The 21,422-nt window shown below is 38.1% G+C and overlaps 1 protein-coding gene and 1 long non-coding RNA gene across 25 annotated transcripts in view; both read left to right on the plus strand.

Annotated features, from left to right (window-relative positions):
* EXOC6B (exocyst complex component 6B) overlaps positions 1-21,422 on the plus strand; it is a 678,312-nt gene that overhangs the window by 127,949 nt on the left and 528,941 nt on the right. The window lies entirely within an intron of this gene.
* Positions 5,875-9,817, plus strand: LOC144333738 (uncharacterized). Its single transcript, XR_013402704.1, has 2 exons — positions 5,875-8,001; positions 9,555-9,817. It is a non-coding gene; the product is annotated as an uncharacterized LOC144333738 (long non-coding RNA).

Consider the following 21,422-nt stretch of genomic DNA (forward strand, 5'->3'; position numbering starts at 1 on the left):
CAGTATTTTGTCATCTTCCTCTGTTCTGATACTTCTTGGTATGAACAATTGAGTTTACTGGTGGCTGTAGTTTCTTTTCCGCAACCCTAGACCCCTGCCACGTGTGCAGAATGTAGTGAAGCCAAGTTTGAGGTTGGATCTGGAGCCCTCCAACAATCCCTGTGATGTGCAGTCTAGCCTGGATTTCTTCCTGGCCCTGGAGAAACCCAGTTGAGAATTCCTAGGATTGCTGTGCTCACAGGAAGTGCTTTAGTCTTGTCCTCTGCCAGATGTTTTCTTTACTGGGCATGAAAACGCCATCAAAATAATGCTAAGAGAATTGAAATATAGAGAAATAAAAATAAGCAAAGAAGAAGAAATATTCAAAATGTTCAGGATGGCTAAAGCAGTAGGCCTAAGGATGATCTAGAAGAGAGAGAAATCTAGCTTACTTGTGTTTTCTCACATCCTTCTACATCTTGAGAAGAAGTTTTAGCAAGTAACCCTGAAGTAGTTTTTTTTTTTTTTAATGTTAATTATAAGCTGTACTTGGTGGCTGATGTCTGTAATCCCAGCACTTTGGAGGCTGAGATGGAAAGATCACTTGAGGCCAGGAGTTTGAGATTAGTCTGGGTAACATAGTGAGATTTTGTCTCTCCAAAAAAAAAAAAAAAAAAAAAAAAAATTAGCTGGGTGTGGTGGCACAAGCCGGTAGTCCCAGCTACTCAGGAGGCTGAGGAAGGAGGATGGCTTGAGCCCAGGAGTTTGAGGCTGCAGTGAGCTGTGATTGCACCGGTGTAGTCCAGCCTGGGTGACAGAGCAAGAATCCGTCTGTTAAATTTTTTAAATTTAAATTACATATAGTAAAGTTCACTTTTCTTTGGTGTATATGAATTTTAAAACATGTATAGACTCATATAACCACTACTGCAAACAGGATGCAGAGAATAATTCTATCACCTTCTAAAATTTCTTTATACTACTCTTTGTAGTTAAACCTTCCTTTCATTTATAATCCCTGGCAACCACTAATCTGTGTTCTCCACCTCCATTGTTTTGGCTTTTCTAGAATATTGTATAAATGGAATATTATGGGTAAATGCAACTGTTTAGTATCTTGATTAGGGTGGTGATTGCACAACTCTATGCATTTGTCAAAACTCATAGAAATGTATACACAAATGTAAATTTTACTGCATGTAAATTAAGGTTTCCATCAGCTTTCAGTTCTGTTACTAAAGGATCATGCTGGAATATATGAAGATTTATGAGTGTTTTAATAATATTTTGAACTATGCAGGATTGGGATTCCACTGTCCTAACATGTCATTGCTGTTTTTCCTTGTCCTTTCCCTGTCTATTGTTTATATGTTTGCCTTTCCTTGTGTGAGTTTCTATCATGTATAGTATTGGGAACTTGTTTTTTTCCATAAAAGATTTGAACTCTTTTTACAATAGAGACTCTTATTTTGTTTCAGGAGGTTAATATTTCCCTAGTCTGGTTTTTTTTTTCTAAAAATTTTTTTTTAAATTTAATATTTTGTAGAGTCAAGTATATTGATCCATTGTGAATTCTTTCAGCACATTTCCAAAATAAAAACAAATGCATGTTGTTTGTTTTTATCCTTTCAATAACTATTTTATTTCTTCCTTTTATCTGCTATATATTTCTTTTCCTTTGTAGCATTAATGTCTCTTTCTCACCTAATCTTGATTAGCTCACTCACTCATTCATGAAATATGTATTGAGTATTTATAATATGTAAAATACTATGGTAGGCATTATGTTATTCAATTCAGAAACACAGGAACTTTGTTTTCTAATGAAAAATAGAATGGGTGCAGTGGCTCATGCCTGTAATCCCAGCACTTTGGGAGGCTGAGGCAGGTGGATCACGAGGTTAGGAGTTTGAGACCAGTCTGGACAAGATGGTGAAACCCCTTCTCTACTACAGATACAAAAATTAGCTGGGTGTGGTGCTGGGCACCTATAATCCCAGCTACTTGGGAGGCTGAGGCAGGAGAATCACCTGAACCTGGGAGGCAGAGTTGCAGTGAGCTGAGATCGCACCACTGCACTCTAGCCTGCGTGACAGAGCAAGACTCTGTCTCAAAAAAAAAAAAAAAAAAAAAGAAAAATATACATAAATAATAGGAATACAAGGTAGAAAATGCTAAGTGCCATGGAAGAAATAGAGATAAAATGTTAGAATTTAGAAGGATGAGAAATCTCATATAGCTGTGTGAGATATTCCAGGTTTAATAATAAGGTGCATTTGACTTAAATCTGGATATATAATGTTCCAGTTACTATTTCTGCATAACAAATTGTCATAAAACTTAGTAGCTAAAAACACCAACGATTTTATTAGGCTTATAAAATCTGTGGGTCAGGAATTTGGTAAGGGCACACACTTGACTCTGTCCCCAAGATGTCTGGGGTATCAGCTGGGATGACTTTAATGCTGAGAGGGGCTTAGGCTTGAGAGCTGGAATAATTTAGGGGCCCCTTCCTTCACAACTCTGGCACCTTTGTTGGGATGGCTTAAAGACTAGAAGTGCTGACTTAAGTGCTTACACGTGACTTTTCCTCACAGCATGGAAATATCCCCGGTATGGTTGAACTTCTTATGGGCTCCAAGCACAATGTGGAAACTTGATCACTTTCTTTGACCTAGCCTTGGAAGTTGTGTTATAGTGGTCAAAGCAGTTGCAAGACAGCTATAGTCAAGGGAAGGGATCATAGACACCTATCTCTTGATAGGATGAATGTCAAAGAATTTTGTGGCTGTTTTTAAAAATCCATTCCACGAGGCCATGGTCTGAATGTCTTCCTAGGCTAAAGGAGTAATGTAGTGATAACAAACTACAGAAAAGTAAAAATCTCTGAGAGATAATCCAAGGCAGAATTTCAGCTGATAATAGTTACCCAAAAGAAATAAGGCAGGTTAGCCTGGACAGGATTAGGTTAGCCTGGACAACCCTGTCTCTAAAAAAAAAAAAAAACAAAAAAAATATTACCTGGGCGTAGTGGCACATGTCTGTAGTCCCAGCTCCTTGGAAGGCTGAGGCAGGAGGATCACTTTGAACCCAGGAGATGGAGGCTGCAGTAAGCTATGGTCGCACCCAACTGCACTTCCACTGGGGTGACAAAATGAGACCCTGTCTTCAAAAAAGAAGGTAAGTTAACTTTTCAACTAGATAATTACATTCCTTATGTCCTCTTGTCCCGGCCTCCTGACCATGACACACACACACCTTTCAGCTGTTTTTTTTTTTGGCGGGGTGAATGACTCTGGGAAAGTATTTTGTTGGAAAGTGATTAGTCTCCTCCAGAAATCTGTTCACAAATGTCTTCTTGTGAATATCATGTGTGTTTATCTGTCTTGTTTAGTGGTTTACAAAGAATTATCCAGAAGGGATGCATTCATATAGTATTAATAAAAGCGAAGAAGGACGACCAAATTTTTAAAAATATCTTGTTAAAACAATAAATATGTAGCATATTTTCTAGGTAACTGATACATTTTATTCTTCTATCCCAATGAAGTTTGGTTTATTCTTTTCTCTGGTCATTGATAATGAAGTGGATCAGAAATATAGGCTGGGAAGCACATTCAACAGGTAATGAGGACTACCAGAAAATTTAATTCATTATTGTTACGCTATTCAATGATTGGGAATGAGGCATTTTTCTTATTCCCTCTTGTTTAGGATCTCAACAGAGAAATGAATCCATAATCCAAAACGCAGAAAAGTTAAAATTTTGTAAATGAAAAGAATTTTGTAGGTCTTGTGGCCACCTAAGTTGTTCTTTTTATAGGGGTGTGTGTGTGTGTGTGTGTGTGTGTGTGTGTGTGTGTGTGTGCATGCAGAGGAGGAAAAATTATCTTCAGATTAGGACAGTTGTTTGAGGAGATAGGAAAGGTTTTGTCAGGTTGAGGTGCTTACTTGCCCATGTGTGTGTATGTATGCACGTGTGTGTATGAAGTTAGCCAACCATTGAGCTCTCCGTGTGTAGTTACCCATTAGAACAGAACAGTGACAATGGATCTTTATTTGAACTTTAAAGTATTTGTAAATTTTTGAAAACAGAAAATATCATTTTAGGAGTACTGATGGCTTGTCATGGCAGATAATTGCCTTCTGTACCAGTGAGAGTTTAATTGGAAGGGAAGTAGAACATTTGAGAGCCCTTGTTTTTAAAAACAGTTTGCAGTGCTGATGGTTAAGATGTGTTCTGGCTATGGCACACCACCATAAAGAATGTGGACTTTAAATTACATAGGACTCACTTGCAGAATACTAGGTGACAAAGTAGCTCTGGGGCAGGTATTTGGAGGAGGGAAACCTGTAGGCAAGATAGACTCCAGGAATTAGAATTCCTTATGATAATCATTTACTTACAGTTTCTTGAGGACATGAATCTGAATTGATTTCATCTTTTTGTTCCCACAGAACCTAGGTGTACTGCCTTGCTTTTCTTTTTTGACATATGCATTTAGGGACAGAGACTCTCCATGGATATTTTAAGAGTTTTAATATTTTCCCGCCTTTCTTAGGTGATTAATTTGCTGATGAAACCTGTGACTATTATATTCAAATTTGATATCTCTAGATGCAATTTATCTTTGAAATTCCAGATGAATTTTTTTCTCTTAGGTACAGTGTTTTTTTTTTTTTTTTTTGGAAGATGGAGTCTTGCTTTGTCACCAGGCTGGAGCGCAGTGGCGTGATCTCAGCTCGCTGCAAACTCCGACTCCCTGGTTCAAGTGATTCTTCTGCCTCAGCCTCCAGAGTAGCTGGGATTACAGGAGCCTGCCACCACGACCTGCTAATTTTTTTTTTCTTTGTATTTTTTTTTTAGTAGAAACGGGGTTTCACCGTGTTAACCAGGATGGTGTCGATCTCCTGACCTCATGATCCGCCCGCCTTGACCTCCCAAAGTGCTGGGATTACAGGCGTGAGCCACCGCGCCCGGCCTGTAATCACTGAATTTTAAACGTACAATTTCGACCCCATTACTGATTGAACAAATGAAATATTTTATATATGTGTTGAGCAACTCACTGTAACTTCTAAACAGAGAAGAAAATGAGGCAAATAACAAAAGTGGAATTCACATCACAGCTCTTAGCTTAGTAAGTAGGAGATTGTCTCTAAATGTATAGATTTTTCTGTTCTTCAATTTCCTTAAGAAATTTGATCAGGATGAAAAAAACTAGGAAGAGCCTTTACTCTCTCAAAGTCTTCTAGTCTGGTGGTTGACACAGATAACTTTGTGTGTGCGTGTGTGTGTCTGTGTGTGTGTGTGTTTCTGTGGTCTTTGTATCTAATAGGATACAGCCATCCCTCCAAATCCACCACTTCAGCCAATGGCAGATGAGAATATTCGTACAAAAGCAAAAGAATTAAAAAAAAAATTAAAATAATACCAATAAAAACAATAGAGTATAACAACTTTTTGCATAGTTTTTACATTGTGTTAGATACTATAGGTAATCTACAGATGATTTGAAATATAAAGGAGTATGTACATAGGTTATATGCAAATGTTACACCATTTTATGTAAGGGACTTGAGCATCCACAGATACTGGTATTTGCAGAGAAGTCCTGGAACTAATCTCTTGTGGATACTGAGGGATGACTGTATATAGAAAGCTATATTTTTAGCATAGATTTTGTGTGTAGTGCCATTAAAAGCTGGCTTGAACCATGGTGGTCTTAGCCTACTTTTGAGGGCTATCCTGTCCTTGGATTTGGTAATTTTACCCTGGTGCCAGAGGATTTGAGGGTAATGAATATCTGATTTTCAGTACTATAACGTTGTTTTTTTACTTAAACTAAAGTCTGTTATTAATTTGTACCTTTCCTTTACCTCTAAATAAACCATATAAGAAAGCAAACAAATGCCAAAAAATAGTCCAGCCTACTTCCCAGCAGAGTGTCTTCAGCTTTTCGTAGTCTACTAAACATATGGCCCTCCCAGCTTCCCTAATGAAGAAGTCTGTGGCCTAATGGGGCAAGTATTGTTTGACTTTCTTTCTTTCTTTCTTTTCTTTTGTTTTTCTTAAGATGGAGTCTCACTCTGTTGCCCAGGCTGGAGTACAATGGCGCAATCTCGGCTCACTGCAACCTTTGCCTCCCAGGTTCAAGCGATTCTCTGCCTCAGCCTCCTGAGTAGCTGGGATTATAGGTACCCATCACCATGCCCAGCTAATTTTTTGTATTTTTAGTAGAGACAGGGTTTCACCATCTTGGCCAGGCTGTTCTTGAACTCCTGACCTCGTGATCCACCCGCCTCGGCCTCCCAAAGTGCTGGGATTACAGGTGTGAGCCACCACGCCCAGCCATGTTTGACTTTCTTGATACGTCTTCAAGCAGAGTTTCTTCTATTAACTTTGGAGAAGGGAGCTATCTGTAGCAATAGTTCATAAGCATTTTAGGGATGTAAACTTTTTGAGAATGTAGTGAAACTCGTGAACCTTCTTTTTTAGAAAAATTACCACGTGCACATAAAATGTTAGGGGATTTAGACACTCTCTGAAATAGATATATGTTCTTTGTGAGAGCCCTCCAGATTATTAAGGTCCATATCAATGTCAGAATCAGTAGTATATTCTGGGATGCTCCTTTTCTAGTTTCTTCATGATTTGTGAAGAGTATGTAGTAGAAGAGATTGAATAAAATTGTAAGCATCTCAATTTAATTTTATACCATGAGCGAAAATGGATGCTAACATCAGTAACATATAAACAAATAGGTTCAAGATGTTGGTAAACTTTTCTGAGTAGCCAAGTTTAGATACTAGATTGATGTCAGCGAATAAAGTGATCTATATTTCATTTTGCTGTTGGCAGTGGTAAAATTGGATAACGTTGTATTTTCAGACGTTGGTTTAGCTATAACTTCTCATGCTTTTGTCACTTATTTTTTCTCACTCCTTATTTCTGTTGTACAGTTAGTACACAAGAAATAGAGAAGGGCAAGATAACGATGAAAAATGTTCTGATTTTGACTTGAAATAGAGATAATGTAGTATGAGTAAGCATAAAGTTGGTATTCATCTAACTATTATTATTCAGTGTGACATGAAAAGGCATTTTACTTTGATGAAGAGTTTACCTCCTTCTTCACAGAGATAATGCCTCCTTTTTCTTTATTGATAACCTTATCTCTTAACCAATGTCATAGAGAAACTGAGGGCCATTAGGCAGAAATTCTCTTGGCTTTCAGCACTCTTGTTCCTTAACTGTCTGTCTCCACCATTCTTTATTGCTTTAATTCCATTCTCAGAGGAAGCAGTGATTCCTTCTGGTTAAGGCTATTTCTTCCACCTGTGCTCAGTGTCATTTCCTTGTACTGTCAGTTAATTCCTTTCTCCTCCCTTTATTTTTCAACCTTCCCCTCTCCAGTGACTCCACTTTGCACTTGACATGCCCAAGGTTCTCCTTTCATCGGCTGTATCACTGTCCTCCCCCTCCCCATCACCAAACCACCACATGCTTTTCTTCTATTTCCTGTCTCTTTGAATGATATTGCCATTGATCTAATATAGAAATCTGCCATAATAATAAATTCAGGCTTTATAGATAAGTCCCTGAGGGTTTTAAGTTAGGGCTGGAAAGGGGCATGATTAGATTTAATGCTCTTTTTCATCGTTTCTACCAGTTGGTTGAGATCACTATCTTAGTTGTAGTGATATTAGTGTAGTAAGTAAAATATTATGGGATGGTGGAGTATACACAATATTATAAACTGCAGATGCATTCTATTAGTAAAAGAATATTAGAACTATGGAGACTCTTACTTTCTGGCATAGTTAGGAATTTCTAATTTTTGGAAATAGAGGTGAAACAGGCAGGGTCTGGCTCTGTTGCCCAGGCTAGAGTGCAGTGGTACAATCTTGGCTCACTGCAATCTCTGCCTCCCAGGCTCAAGCCATCCTCCCACCTCAGCCTCCTGAGTAGCTGGAACCACAGGCATGCACCACCATGCCCAGCTCATTTTTGTAATTTTTGTAGAGATAGGTCTTTTTTGTTGCCCAGGCTGGTCTTGAACTCCTGAGCTCAAGCGATCTGCCTGCCTTGGCTTCCAAAAGTCCTGGGATTACAGGCATGAGCCACCACACCAAGCATGAAGAGATTCTTTTTTTCAGCTTTACTGCATGACCTAGTGCATGGCAGCTTACTAGGAATATTCGAAATCTTTAAAGAAAATTTCTTTAAAGATTTTGAATTTTCTTCAAAGGAAGTGGAATATTTGTGCCCAATATCTGTATTTATAAATGATATATGTGTACTATTCTCATTAGCTCAGTCAGTGGCTACAAACCTTTTGATTATGGGCGGCCATCAATAAAATATTTTTGTGTATGTATATCCCATATACATATATATATATATATAAATCATACACACATGTACTACTCTCATTAGCTAGTATGTTAAGGCAGGGTATACATTTAGAGAGAGGTCCATTGTTAATAATACATTTGAATTCCTTGTACAGATAGCCTTCTTGATAATTTCAAATTTTGTATGTTCTTTCCTATCATATCTGATCATTATATTTACCACATGATATATTTGACCAGCGGCTCTTAGCAGGTGTATCAGTTATTCATTGCTGTGTAACAAACTACCCCAAACTTAATGACTTAAAACAATACTGATTTATAATTTTTTTTTGATACCATAGAAGTATCAGGCTGGGCACAGCTATGGAATTTGTCTTGTGGCCTCACCAGGAATCACTCATGTTCCTGGCTGGCAGTTGGTGTTAGTTGTTGGATAGGTTATCTCAGTTCTCCACATGGTATCTTATTCCCCAGTAGACTAAACTGCTTCATCATTGCATGGTGGCCCTACGGTTCAGAGAGGGAGAGAAATCAAACTGCTGTGCCCCTTCAAACCCAGTCTCCAGAATTTGACAATGTCCACTACATTGTATTAGCCAAAACAAGTCCCACGGACAATTTAGAGTCAAGAGCATGGAGAAATGGCTCTTACCTCTTGATGAAAGAAGCAGCAGTGTCACATTGCAAAGGCACATGGGCACAGAGAGAGATGATCTATTGGGGACCATTATTATAATGGTCTTAGCACAGCAAGTTGAAGATAGGTATTAACCTTGCTATTTTCTTGTCATTTACATGTGCTACTATTATTAGTATTATTTACAAACTACAGGAATATTTTAGGAATATTTCAAGGCCATTTGTGCATTTTATACATGTTTAAAACTGGATAATCTAGTTTTATTTATCTGAGCACCTATAATCTACAATATAGCACAATAAACTGAAAGAAAATAACTAAATGAGAATATTACTGTCAACTGTTCTGCACTGTCTTTCCCCAGTACACTATAGCTTGAATTCTGTATGTGATACATGACTGACATATGGAGAGTAAGGAAGGGTATCATTGTTGTTATTTTAAAATCAAATGTTAGTAACTTAGTGTCTTTCTTTGTTTTTTAAGATGAAAATTATGTATGTATATGTGTGTATATATGTATATACCAGTAGATTGTTTTTGGATAACCTTAAAACTTCAGAGCTGGCTCAAGCCTGTAATCCCAGCACTTTGGGAGGCCGAGGTGGGCAGATCACGAGGTCAGGAGATCGAGACTGTCCTGGCTAACAAGGTGAAACCCCGTCTCTACTAAAAATACAAAAAAATTAGCTGGTGTGGTGGCGGGCGCCTGTAGTGCCAGCTACTCGGGAGGCTGAGGCAGGAGAATGGCATGAACCTGGGAGGTGGAGCTTGCAGTGAGCCAAGATTGCACCACTGCACTCCAGCCTGGGGGACAGAGCAAGACTCTGTCTAAAACAAAACAAAACAAAACAAATTTGGACCCATTGGTCTAACTGATGTGGAACAGTTAAGTGCCACAAGTGGTATTGTTATGTCCATTAGTGTCAGCCCTGACAGATGTGATTCAGCATGGCACTCTTCCCACTGCATTGTACTAAGCCTTAGAGCCCTTTTCAATGCAAAGATCTAGGCTAGCCTTCAGAAATGGTTAGCAAATGACACCTAAGATAATTTTTTTAAATTCTTGTTATAAGAGATTAGTTTTACTTGTGGAAGAGGTACGATATTCATATATTTTAGATAGGCATTTTAGGAAAGATCTTAGCTCTGTCTATGTGAGTGTCTGTGTGTGCGTGTTTGGCAGTTTGTATCCTGGAGCTAGGGAGATCCTGACTTTCATCTCTGTTTTAGCTGTTTATTTATTTTTGGATACTTATGGAGACACTTCATCTATGCTTTAATAATTTTTCTTTTTTTAAAAAAAGTATCAATGGCAACTTTGGTTTCTCTGTTCAAAAAAAAAAAAAAACCTTTAAGAATACTTTCACATATTTTTAACTTGTATTTATGATGAAGAAAACAAGTGTTTATTCCTAACATATGAGGTTTGTTTTAATCCTCTTGTCTACGCAGCCCAGTTCACAGTGGCAGTTTCCTGATGTATGTGAATTTGCTGATCTGAGTTCTTTAGCTTTTCATACGTGGTTGTCCTGTTGTGCTGCAGGAGCTTTTTGCTTTTACTAAGAAGTTTACTACTAGAAAACCGTTGCTAAAATTCTAGTGTACTAGCAGTATTAGCTGCTGCTTTTATAGCTGTGTCTTGGTGACTGAAGAGAATGCTTCTTCCATGTAGCCAGAGAGATTAACAGATGTCCGAGCTGAACCCCAAAGCATCTAGCCCTTTTTCCTGCTTTGACCCCGTAACCTCTCCCCTGGTTGGCAGTGTGCCTGTGTTGACAGTTGTCTTGGTTCAGCCAAAGGTGAAAGATAATTGCTTGTGGAGTAGCGGCGGGGATGGTATGTGTTTTTGTAGCAAGCATCCCCACCCCCGTCTCCAGGCAAAGCCTTGGATCTGGTGCATATTTCAAAGCATGTGTTAAACTTTATGTGATACTGATTAAAATGGAGGGCTCCAGGGTGAATTGGCAGAGTCCCACAACTGCATCTGCCAAATGACATACAGAGAAAATGTCTTGCTACAAATGGAAGGGCTGAAACCTGTCTATCTTAGCAATATGCAAGCCTGCAAAAGGAAAGGTGACTCTGGCCATGTGTATATACACAGCCTGTGGAACATGCAAGATTCTTTAGTAACTCCTTTGTTCCTACGGCATTTTAATGCAAAAGAAAGTCTTTTTATTTTCCTTCTCCTTCAAACAACAGTAACAACAAAACCCATATGGAAATAATAGTTAGCATTACATGTCAGTGCTGCATTCCCATTGAACATTTGTTTAAAAATCTAACTTGTACCAAAAATATGGAGGTGGAAGAATTATCTACCTTCTCAAATTAGATCTGTGAGTCACCGAGATAAGATCTGTGAAGTTCATTATTTTATTTTATTTTTTATTTTTTTGAGGCAGAGTCTTGCTTTGTCACCCAGGCTGTAGTATAGTGACACCATCTTGGCTCACTGCAACCTCCGCCTCCCGGGTTCAAGTGATTCTCCTGCCTCAGTTTCCTGAGTAGCTGGGATTACAGGCACCCACCACCATGTCTGGCTAATTTTAGTATTTTTGGTAGAGACGGGATTTCACCATGTTGGCCAGGCTGGTCTCAAACTCCTGACTTCAAGTGATCTGCCCGCCAGTGCCTCTTCCAAAGTGCTAGGATTGCAAGTGTAAGCTACCATGCCCCACCAGTTCATTCTTGAAGGAAGAAAACTCTTCTCAAAGCAGAAAATTTGTATCCAGAGCTTTTAGATTCAAGGTCTCCTTAGGACATTCTTTTAGAAAGAAATATGCATTTATATCATAGGCATAGATCAACACTTCCTCAAAGGCAATGTAGACATTAGTATCTCATGTCACATTTTCTCACCCTGCTTTTATGACAGAGTTAGGATAGAGAAACAGTCAGTTCTTTAAAGGAATTTGGATTTTTTTTTTTTTTTAGGAAAGCAGAAAGGGTAAGAAATTTAGAGGAGTAAGGATGAGTGGCACGAGAAAAAAGAAAAAAAAAGAAAAAAGGAAGAAAAGTTTGTGGAAAGAGGAAGGTAAGTAGATGAATAGGGAAGTAAACCAGGTTTATAATTCATGGGTGAATCTGAGAGAACAGGTATCAGATTAGGGATTATGAAACGTAGCATGGATACTAAATATCGGTACAAAGCAGCCACGATAATGTTGATTTATGGATTTAAGTAACCCGACCAAACCTTGATGTATCTTATGTTGACTTACTGCTCCAGGTAATAAAGTATTGTTTGATCCCGTGCATTGGCCTTTTATTTTTCAGAATGGTTCAAAGGATGGCTTTGGGGATTCACTGTAAGATTTTTTGTCATCTAGATTATACTTGAGGTGGAGAGGCATAATTTAAACAACTTCATAGGCAAAGAAAAGAGCTACACACAGCAGATCCTGGATTAGGAAAATAATTGCGTTTTATTATTCACAACTGCTTTTATGAACTCCCTTTTAAAAATTGCAAGCCTTCTTGTGAGCCAAGATCACACCGCTGCACTCTAGCCTGGGCGACAGAGCAAGACTCCGTCTCAAGAAAAAAAAAAAAAAAAAAAAAAAAATTGCAAGCCTTATACATATGGAGATATTCTAGTTTTCCAGGTGAGACCATCTGAGTCTGTTTTGCTTTTAAGTGTGTTCTGAGATGTGTTATATTTCTTTGTTAACTCAGATTGCTTCTTCTTTTCCTTCTTTTGAAGTGGGGGCAGGGAATAATATATAGGGAACTGAAAGAGAAAATGCTGGAGCTGTTTGCCTACCATTTTTTAGCTTTTCTTGAATTTCATACGATTTCTTCATTTTCCCCTGGCATTAAAGCTCAGTGTTTCATTCACAAATATACTTATTTCTAAACCATATTTTTGACTTAATCTTCTTTAAGGATAGTTTAGGGGAGTTGATAATCTGTTTTTCTTTCTCCTAGAGTTTTAGTTTTGTCAAATAGGACTTGCCCCGAGGATATTAATATTGACTTCATGTAAAAGAAGTTTGAAACCTAAGATTCCACTTAGTTTCCTCTCTTGGGCTTTTGTAGAATATTTTCCACAGGGAGAAATATGCAGCTGGATTGTAGTCAGCCACTAAATCCTAGTGAGTGCCTCTTTCTTCTAAGGATCATCTAAGAGTTTCAAATGGGTCAGTTACTAAAAGGAAGCTTTATCTTATGTGAAGCAATCTTAATTGATGAAGAATATGGTGAAAAAGGAAGAGGAAAATTCTGTACACTTCTTAGCGTAGTGAAAGTTGTAAAAGAGAAGCAGGAATAATAGAGAAGGAATTAGGAACTTACCAGTAATCATATAGTCAAGCATATAATAATTAACACTTTTACCTCATTAACTTATTCTGTGTGTGAAAGATTACCTTTGTTCATTTATTCTTTCAGTCAACACATAGCTATTGTGTATATGTTAAAAACAAATTACTATACAGTATGTCAGATGGTGATATTTGCTATGGAGAGGATAAAGAGGGGAACAGGGGCTGGGCACAGTGGCGCACACCTGTAATCCCAGCACTTTGGGGGCTGAGGCAGACAGATCACCTAAGGTCAGGATTTCGAGACCAGACTGGCCAACTTGGTGAAACCCCATCTCTTCTAAAAATAGAAAAAAAATTATCCAGGTGGGGTGGCGGACACCTGTAATCCCAGCTACTCGGGAGGCAGAGGCAGAAGAATCATTTGAATCAAGGAGGCCGAGGTTTCAGTGAGCCGACGTCACGCCACTGCACTCCAGCCTGGGCGACAAGGGTGAAACTCCATCTCAAAAAAAAAAAAAAAAAAAAAAAAAAGATATGCAACACTGTGTTGATCCCAGAGAAGCCCTGCTAGTTTATATTTTCTTTTTATAAGCATTCCTGTTAAATTTTTTTTAACCTATGTAGTTCTGTTTTCTGAGATATTAATGAGAAATAGAATAAAAGTTATTTATAAAATATTATTGATTAACCTATTCAACTTCATATTCATAATGGCATTTTCTATAAGCTAAATTATGTTATGTGTTAAGATTTTTTCTTTTAAATTTTGGTCCCTCAGTTAATAGTTCTATTTCTCGGTAGATGTATTAATTTCCTAGGGCTGCTGTAACAAAGTACTACAAACTAGGTGGCTTTAAAAAACAACAGAAATTTATTATCTCACAGGTCTGGAGTCTAGAAATCTAAAATCCAGAGGTAAGCTGGATTGGTTCCTTCTTCAGTGCTCACAGAGAATCTGTTTCATGCTTTTCTCCTAGCTTATGGTTGCTGCCAGCAATCCTCTGTGTTCCTTGACTTATGACAGCATAACTCCAATCTCTCCCTCTTTAATCACATAGCATTTTCCTTGTGTGTCTGTATCTCTTCTTCTTTTGTTGTATTTATTTTATTGTATTTTAAATAATAGAGATGGAGTCTTGCTATGTTGCCCAGGCTGGTCTTGAAGACCAGGGCTCAAATCATCCTCCTGCCTCAGCCTCCAAAAGTATTGGGATTACAGGTGTGAGCCACCATGCCCAGCCTCTTCTTTTAAATATGCCAATCGTATTGGATTAAGGCCCACCCTGAAGACCTCATTTAACTTTATTACATCTGCAAAGACCCTAATTCCAAATAAGATCACATTCACAGGTATTAGGAATGAGGACTTGAACAAATATTTTTGGGGGACACAATTTAAGCCACAAAAGAGTTTAAGTTGACTGAGTACCTGACATGTCCAGCAGCTCTTTCTCTGTATTGTTGTGCCTTGTGGACAGGTGGAAATGAGCCCCAAGTAACCCAGAAATCTTTAGTGTAAGAAAGCCTATACTTCATGAAAAACTGAGAAGATATAACAGGCTCTCTATTTAGAAACTGAGACTAGTACTGTTTATACAAAGTTGTTGAATTGCTTAGAATTGCTTAGAAAGACTGTTGCATTTGGTAAGTCAGTAGTGGTTAATATGAGACATTTTTTTTTGTGTGTGTGGCTGTTAATTACAAAGAATTATATTAGATGTTGTCAAGGGATTCAAAATAAAGACTCAATCCCTTGAGAACCTTTTCCGGAATAGTGAATTGACGTGATCAACTGATATTTTAAATATTGAGGGAAATTGAGAATAAAGGAATGATCAGGCTAGTTTACCTTAGAAAGTAAGATATTCTGCTTAATTTAGAATATAAGAGATTCTTCTTTATTTTTTCTCATGGAAATAAAATGATTGGAATATGTATAGGGACAGGGGGATATGGGAAAAGAAGTCAAAGTCATTTTTATGATCTATAGGAAAAGGTATTTTTTAATTACACTGCTATCCTTAGTTATCATGTACCCAAGATGGTAGTCAAATGATGCAAATATTATTGATGATATGAAACATCTGTTTAGAGGTTTTATGTTATTACTGACATTTTTGGAAGTAGGTCATTGTCTTTTCCTCACAGCCTCATAGGCAGAAAAATAAGCGCTCTGAACAAAAGCAACTTCTTTGGGCAAGCCAGCTACAGAAACTTGGCAATAAACTGGTTTGAACTAACAGTTTAATTTCTGGGTTTTGATAAACCATCTCTGTCCTCCTGTTGTGAAGAATTCAAACTTGTATAACAAATTGTTTTGGCTTAGTCATAGCTGGAATGAGAAGCTTAGCAATACTCCACTGGATATTTTATGTATGCTTTCAATAGTCTCTTTAATTGTCCCAGAAAAGTTAGGGACACTTGAGTATGTACCTAGCTATGTCCCCTGTGCTGCATTATGGACCCATAGGAAAGTTGGCAAACTCTGCCCACAATTGTGCATGCTTAAACTGGTATATGGTGATCAGATTGCAAGGAGAGATAGCAGAATCCCTAGGAGAACAAGCGTGTGAGTAAGGATCCTGGCATAGCAGTCCAGAGTTTGCCACAGGGCCTGAATATCAGAAAGGAGCATTGATTCAACCATTCAGACCTGGTCTTCCCTAACCTCACTTCATAGCTAAGCAATTATATCCCTTAGGATATGAAACTGAAAGATTATATCATTAGGAATCCCAGTCCTTCTACTGTGGTGTACCTATGTTTAAACAAAGTGGATATTACAAAGGAAGGTATTTTTGTAAAGAAGAGAGAAAGACTGAGAGAGAGAGACTCCTGTAGAAATAGGAAGTGTGCTGTGAGTGAGAACATGAGTGGAGACTGACGTTTAACAACTTTGATAAGTGATGTTTTTGAGCCAGTGGGTTTAGAGATATAATATTGTTAGAGTAACCTAAAAGGATGCTCTGTTTAATGGGCCTAGGAGACATTCAGGCTGCATTTACCTTTTGGAAAGTTAATATTACAGGCAGGTATGATTTTTAGTTTTGGCTACCCAATCATGAAATAAAGTAACATGTACCTTTCTGCTTAGTTGCTCTGGGCTAAAATTCTTATAGCAGAGAATTGACAAAATTATTGTGAACATGGAAGTTAATAAACAGCATGTTTTGAATGTTTAAAATGGTAACCATGAGTTTAGTTTTTATTTTTACCTCAATTTTCTTTTGGACCTAATGCATCACTTTATTGCTTTGGGCTCATTTTCTCATTGGTAAAACAGAAATGACTAATATTTAACTATAATACAGAGTGATCAGGTTAGTATCATTAACTAAAATGTTGTACAGCTGTGCATAGATAATTTGGTAAAAGTGCTTGATAATTTTGGACCCCTGTCATTTACTACTAGGTATTAGCTTTCTTAAAGACAAGGAAGAATTCAAGAGTGAACCTATACAAGTGATTTTTACATTGAATAAGATAGTGACACAAATTAGCTCAGTTATCATGGTGGACGTAGCAGATGCTGCTAGTGCCTTGTTCATATCCCTTGGGTTCTTACCTTCAGTGCATGCTGACTCAACCTTCAGTTTGCTAGCACCTGCACCTGTTTGCCAAAGGGCTTTCTCTGGAAGCCAGAAATGGGGAATTAATACCACCTCTTCTCTCCTCCTGCCCCCGGCCCCTGCCCCTGTAGCTGAGGACCAGTAGTCCTCAGCTCATAACTCGTGGAAGCTGGTATATAAATACTTCAGCTTCCTTGTCCACCAGGAAGGAGGATGGTGTGAAATACCTCTGAGGTAGGTATTCTATGCCATTTCTGAGTTCCCCATGGAAATAAGTTTTAGTTGACCTAACTTGCTTGATAACATATCCTTTATTGACTTATTTTCCTGTCTCACTTCCTTATGTCTCTTTATCCTTTCTGGGGTCCTCTCCTGAGTAAATTCCTTGGACTCAAATGCTTGTTTCAGATTCTTCTTCTGGGGAAACTTAAAATAAGACAGTAGTCAAGAGCATTGAAAAGTCTGGACCCTATTTCTGTACATGCTTAGCAATAAATGTGGATGTATAGTGGATCCAAGACATAGCATACTTACGTTGCCACTTAACGTCAGCTCCCATGGAAGTTATTCTCCCATTCCCTCCCCTTAACCCTAGGGTGATCGGGATCGACAGTTACCTTGGTGGGGCTCGGCGGGGGGTTCCTTTGTCAGTATCTTTTGGTGATTTTTTGGGGGGGGGCTGGTAAAATTACCCCAACAATGAGCTTCTAGAATTTTTCTTGCATGCCAGCATTTTCAGACGTCTAAGTGTGTGTGTGGCAGGGGAGGGGAGATTGGGGATATCAGCATGCACTATGTAAGCTCTCATACTTAATCCCCTGTTTTCAGAATGGTGTACTTCTCCTCAATTGTGATAGCTGTGCCAGTCAGGAGATGCTTTATTTTACTGTATACAGTATATAAAGAATAAATCTCCAGCTTTTTGCTGTGGTGAGAGAGGGACAGTTGTTTGGCAAGATGAAGTTAGAAAGGTGATCTCAGGGTCTAACCTCTTCTTAAGCAGACTTTCAGCTAAACCCCTTTAAGCTTCATTTTCTGCCTTTCCTTCCAGAGATACCCAGTATTACCAATGCGATATAATCAAGCTGCGTTTTGGATTTCTCCACTACTTATGTTGTTTCCTTACCGCACGGGACTAACTTCCAAAATTTTTGTTGCTGTTGGTTTTTCTTCTGTACCTATTGATTTTTTGGGGTTTTGCCTTAAAAAAAAGCTGTTTAATTTTGTTTTAGTTAAGTTTTGAGGAGGGAGGTGAGCTTAGTGCATATGTTTGATCGGCCATCTTTAACTTGAAGTCAGAGAAGTTAGTGTTCACCGAAGAAAACATAAAAATAAAATAAGGCTGTGCAGCCAACAGTATTGAACAGAATGTTTGGTTGCATATAGTGCCCCAGTCATTAACAATTTATATATTTCTGAGCATCTGAAGAAAAATATTTCAAGTAATTATTTCTTACCAGCCTATCCATAAAATACTATAAAGTAAGAAAAACATAGGAGTGAAAGTTGGGAAGTTGGGGAAGAAACAAAGGTTTTTTGTTTGTTTGTTTTTTTGAGACATAGTCTGGTTCTGTCACCCAGGCTGGAGTCTAGTGGTGTGATCTCAGCTCACTGCAAGCTCCGCCTCCCGGGTTCAAGCGATTCTCCTGCCTCAGCCTCCCAAGTAGCTGGGACTACAGGCGCCCACCACCACACCCGGCTAATTTTTTGTATTTTTAGTAGAGATGGGGTTTCACGTGTTAGCCAGGATGGTCTCCATCTCCTGACCTCATGATCTGCCCGCCTTAGCCTCCCAAAGTGCTGGGATTACAGACGTGAGCCACCGCCTGGCCGAAAGGAAGGTTTTGTTATTTTAGTGTGTATGAGATATGTACTCCCTATTTGTGTAGGACATACTGAATATTGTCATTTGGAATGTTAGTGCTATTTATATGTATCATACTGGGCTTCCTCTTTTGTAGTCGGAAGGAATAAGACTCATAGCAATAACACTTATTGTGGTTTGCATGAGAAGTTCAAGTCTTTGAACATAAAAATTTAGAAAGTTTGATTACTGATGGGGTAAGTAAAGAATTCAGTATCTTGCTTATGGTTATACAGAAGCCTCAAAACAGAACACTAATTCTTTATCTCAGAGACCTGGACTTTTCACATACTACCTGTTGCAAAAAATCTGTACCTTATTCATAAGTTGTTTTGCTTTTAGGAATATCAGATAATAATTGTACATTCTAAGATATCTATTGAAAATAGTACTTTTTCGCTAAGAGAGTATCTCTTTCTCTACCCCATGGTACTGTTTGTTTTATTCTATGTTAAACCTTATTAACTCAGTAAATTTTGTATGTGGCATGTTTGTTAAGTTACAGAATTCTGTGGGTGGTTTTCCTATCGTGCTTCTTTCATTCCTTAGACTTAAAAGACTAAGCCTACCTAAGGAAATCCACTTTACCGAACTTCAGACTTTATATACAATGGAACTTAAAAGAAGAAAAACTCTTGGCTGAGCCTGAATGCTGAGAACCAGCTAAGTGGATTCCTCTGTCTGGAGAAAATTGGGGAAAAAAAGGGAATTATTAAGCTCAGCAAATGTAGTTGTTGATGGAAATGCTGACAGACTGGCCCTGCTTGGTGCCACTGTCGTGAGAAGTCAGTCAATGGTTGATGTATTGTAAGAGCTGCTACTTATATACAAGTTCTGTCTTGTAGGCTTTGTCACATATAAATAAACCCCTTCAAAAAAATGTTAAGTGATTTCCATAAAAAACATTTATTCTGTTCTCCTTCTTAAGCCAAATTCTTGTTGTTTATGGCTTCCTGTACCCAATAGTTCCTGATTGTCTCAAAAAGCAAAACATGTCCTGCATGGATTAAGCTGCTGAAATGCCTTTTAGGCATTGTTTATGAGTCTGCACTCTTTATTTTCAGAAAGAAAGCGAATACTTTAATGTCTTCCATATTCCATAAATCTGTCCCATGTTACAATTCAAAATTGTGTGTGTTTTTGTTAGAAGGTACTTCTGGTTGTACTTAGAGTAGAAAAGCTGCCTAAGAATGTTAGTGAGTATTTGGGTGGTAGTGGCAGACTCTCCTAAAGGGGATCTAGTACTGGTTGAAAGTACTATTGGTTTTTTGGGATCAAAACAACAGTTACCATAGATGCTGTTACAGTCAGTAGTAGTATAGTCACTCTGATTGCTTTGCATCAGTGACTGTCCTTTTCGGCTCATCTTTTGGGACCAATCTTCCCTCTGGGCAAACTTGCTAATTTACCACTTTTGACCCCCACTGCTAAGTAGTACACAGAATGTGCCTGCCTACTGGTCTAAGTAGAGGGAAACTGACTTTGCTTGCTGCAAAATGAGACTATCTCTGGAGACTGAGCAAAAAGTAATTTGACTTGGAGATCAAAGTTTAGTATTTTTTTCTTGACATTTCATTTTGAAACATTTCAAACATACAGAAAAGTTGGGAGAATTGTATAGTCAACCACCATATTTACTTACCACCTAGATTCTATTAATATGATTAATCTCTTATAACTTGCTTTATTATATATCCATTGATTATCCATCAACCCATCACATCTTTTTAATGCATTTTAAAGTAAGTTCGAGACCTAGGTACACTGCACCTCTAAACACTTAAGGATGCATTATATTAGTTAGAGGTCAATATTTGATTTTTTTTCTTTTGAGGTAAATTTTAAATACCTCAAATCTACACAAATCTGAAGCGAGTTTTTGACAAATGCTTAACCTAAACCCCTATCTTAATAGATAGAGAACATTACCATCATCCCAGAAACTTCACTCATTTCCCTCTCCACTCAGTCCTCTCCCCTCGCCTCCCCATGGGCAACCATTGTTCTGATTTTTTCCACTATAGATTAGTTTTGCCTGTTGTAGAACTTCATATAAATGGAGTTATACAGGATGTACTCTTTTATATAAAGCTTCTTTTACTCAGCATGATAATTTTGATATGCCTCTATGTCGTTACATGTTTCCGTAGTTCATTTCATTAATGAGTTGTATTCTCTTATATGAATTTAATAATTTATTCATTCTCCTACTGATGGATACCTGGGATGTTTCAGTTTGGGGCTACTATGAATAAAGCTATTATGAACATCCTTATACAAGGTGTTTTTGTGGATATCTGTTTCATTTCTCTTGGGTAAATATACCTAGCAGTGGAATTCTGGATCAGAATTTTATGAGATACCGCCAAGCCTTTTTGTAAAGTAGTTCTTACCATTTTTTGTTTCCTCAATTGCTGTACTTCCTTGCCAGCATTATTTATTGTCAGTCTTTTAAATTTTAGTTATTCTGGTGGGTATGTGGTGTTATCTCATGGTGGTCAACATTTATTTTTGGTTTAGACTGAGATATGAGGAATAAGAGATGAAAGAGGTATAAGAATACATTGCGGTCTGGTGCGGTGGCTCATGCCTTTAATCCCAGCACTTCGAGAGGCCGAGGTGGGCAGATCACTTGAGGTCAGGAGTTCAAAACCAGCCTGGCCAACATGGTGAAACCCTGTCTGTACTGAAAATACAAAAATTAGCTGGGCGTGATGACGGGTGCCTGTAATCCCAGC

The sequence above is a fragment of the Macaca mulatta genome, chromosome 13, assembly GCF_049350105.2.
Source record: "Macaca mulatta isolate MMU2019108-1 chromosome 13, T2T-MMU8v2.0, whole genome shotgun sequence".
Taxonomy (NCBI): Eukaryota; Metazoa; Chordata; class Mammalia; order Primates; family Cercopithecidae; genus Macaca; species Macaca mulatta.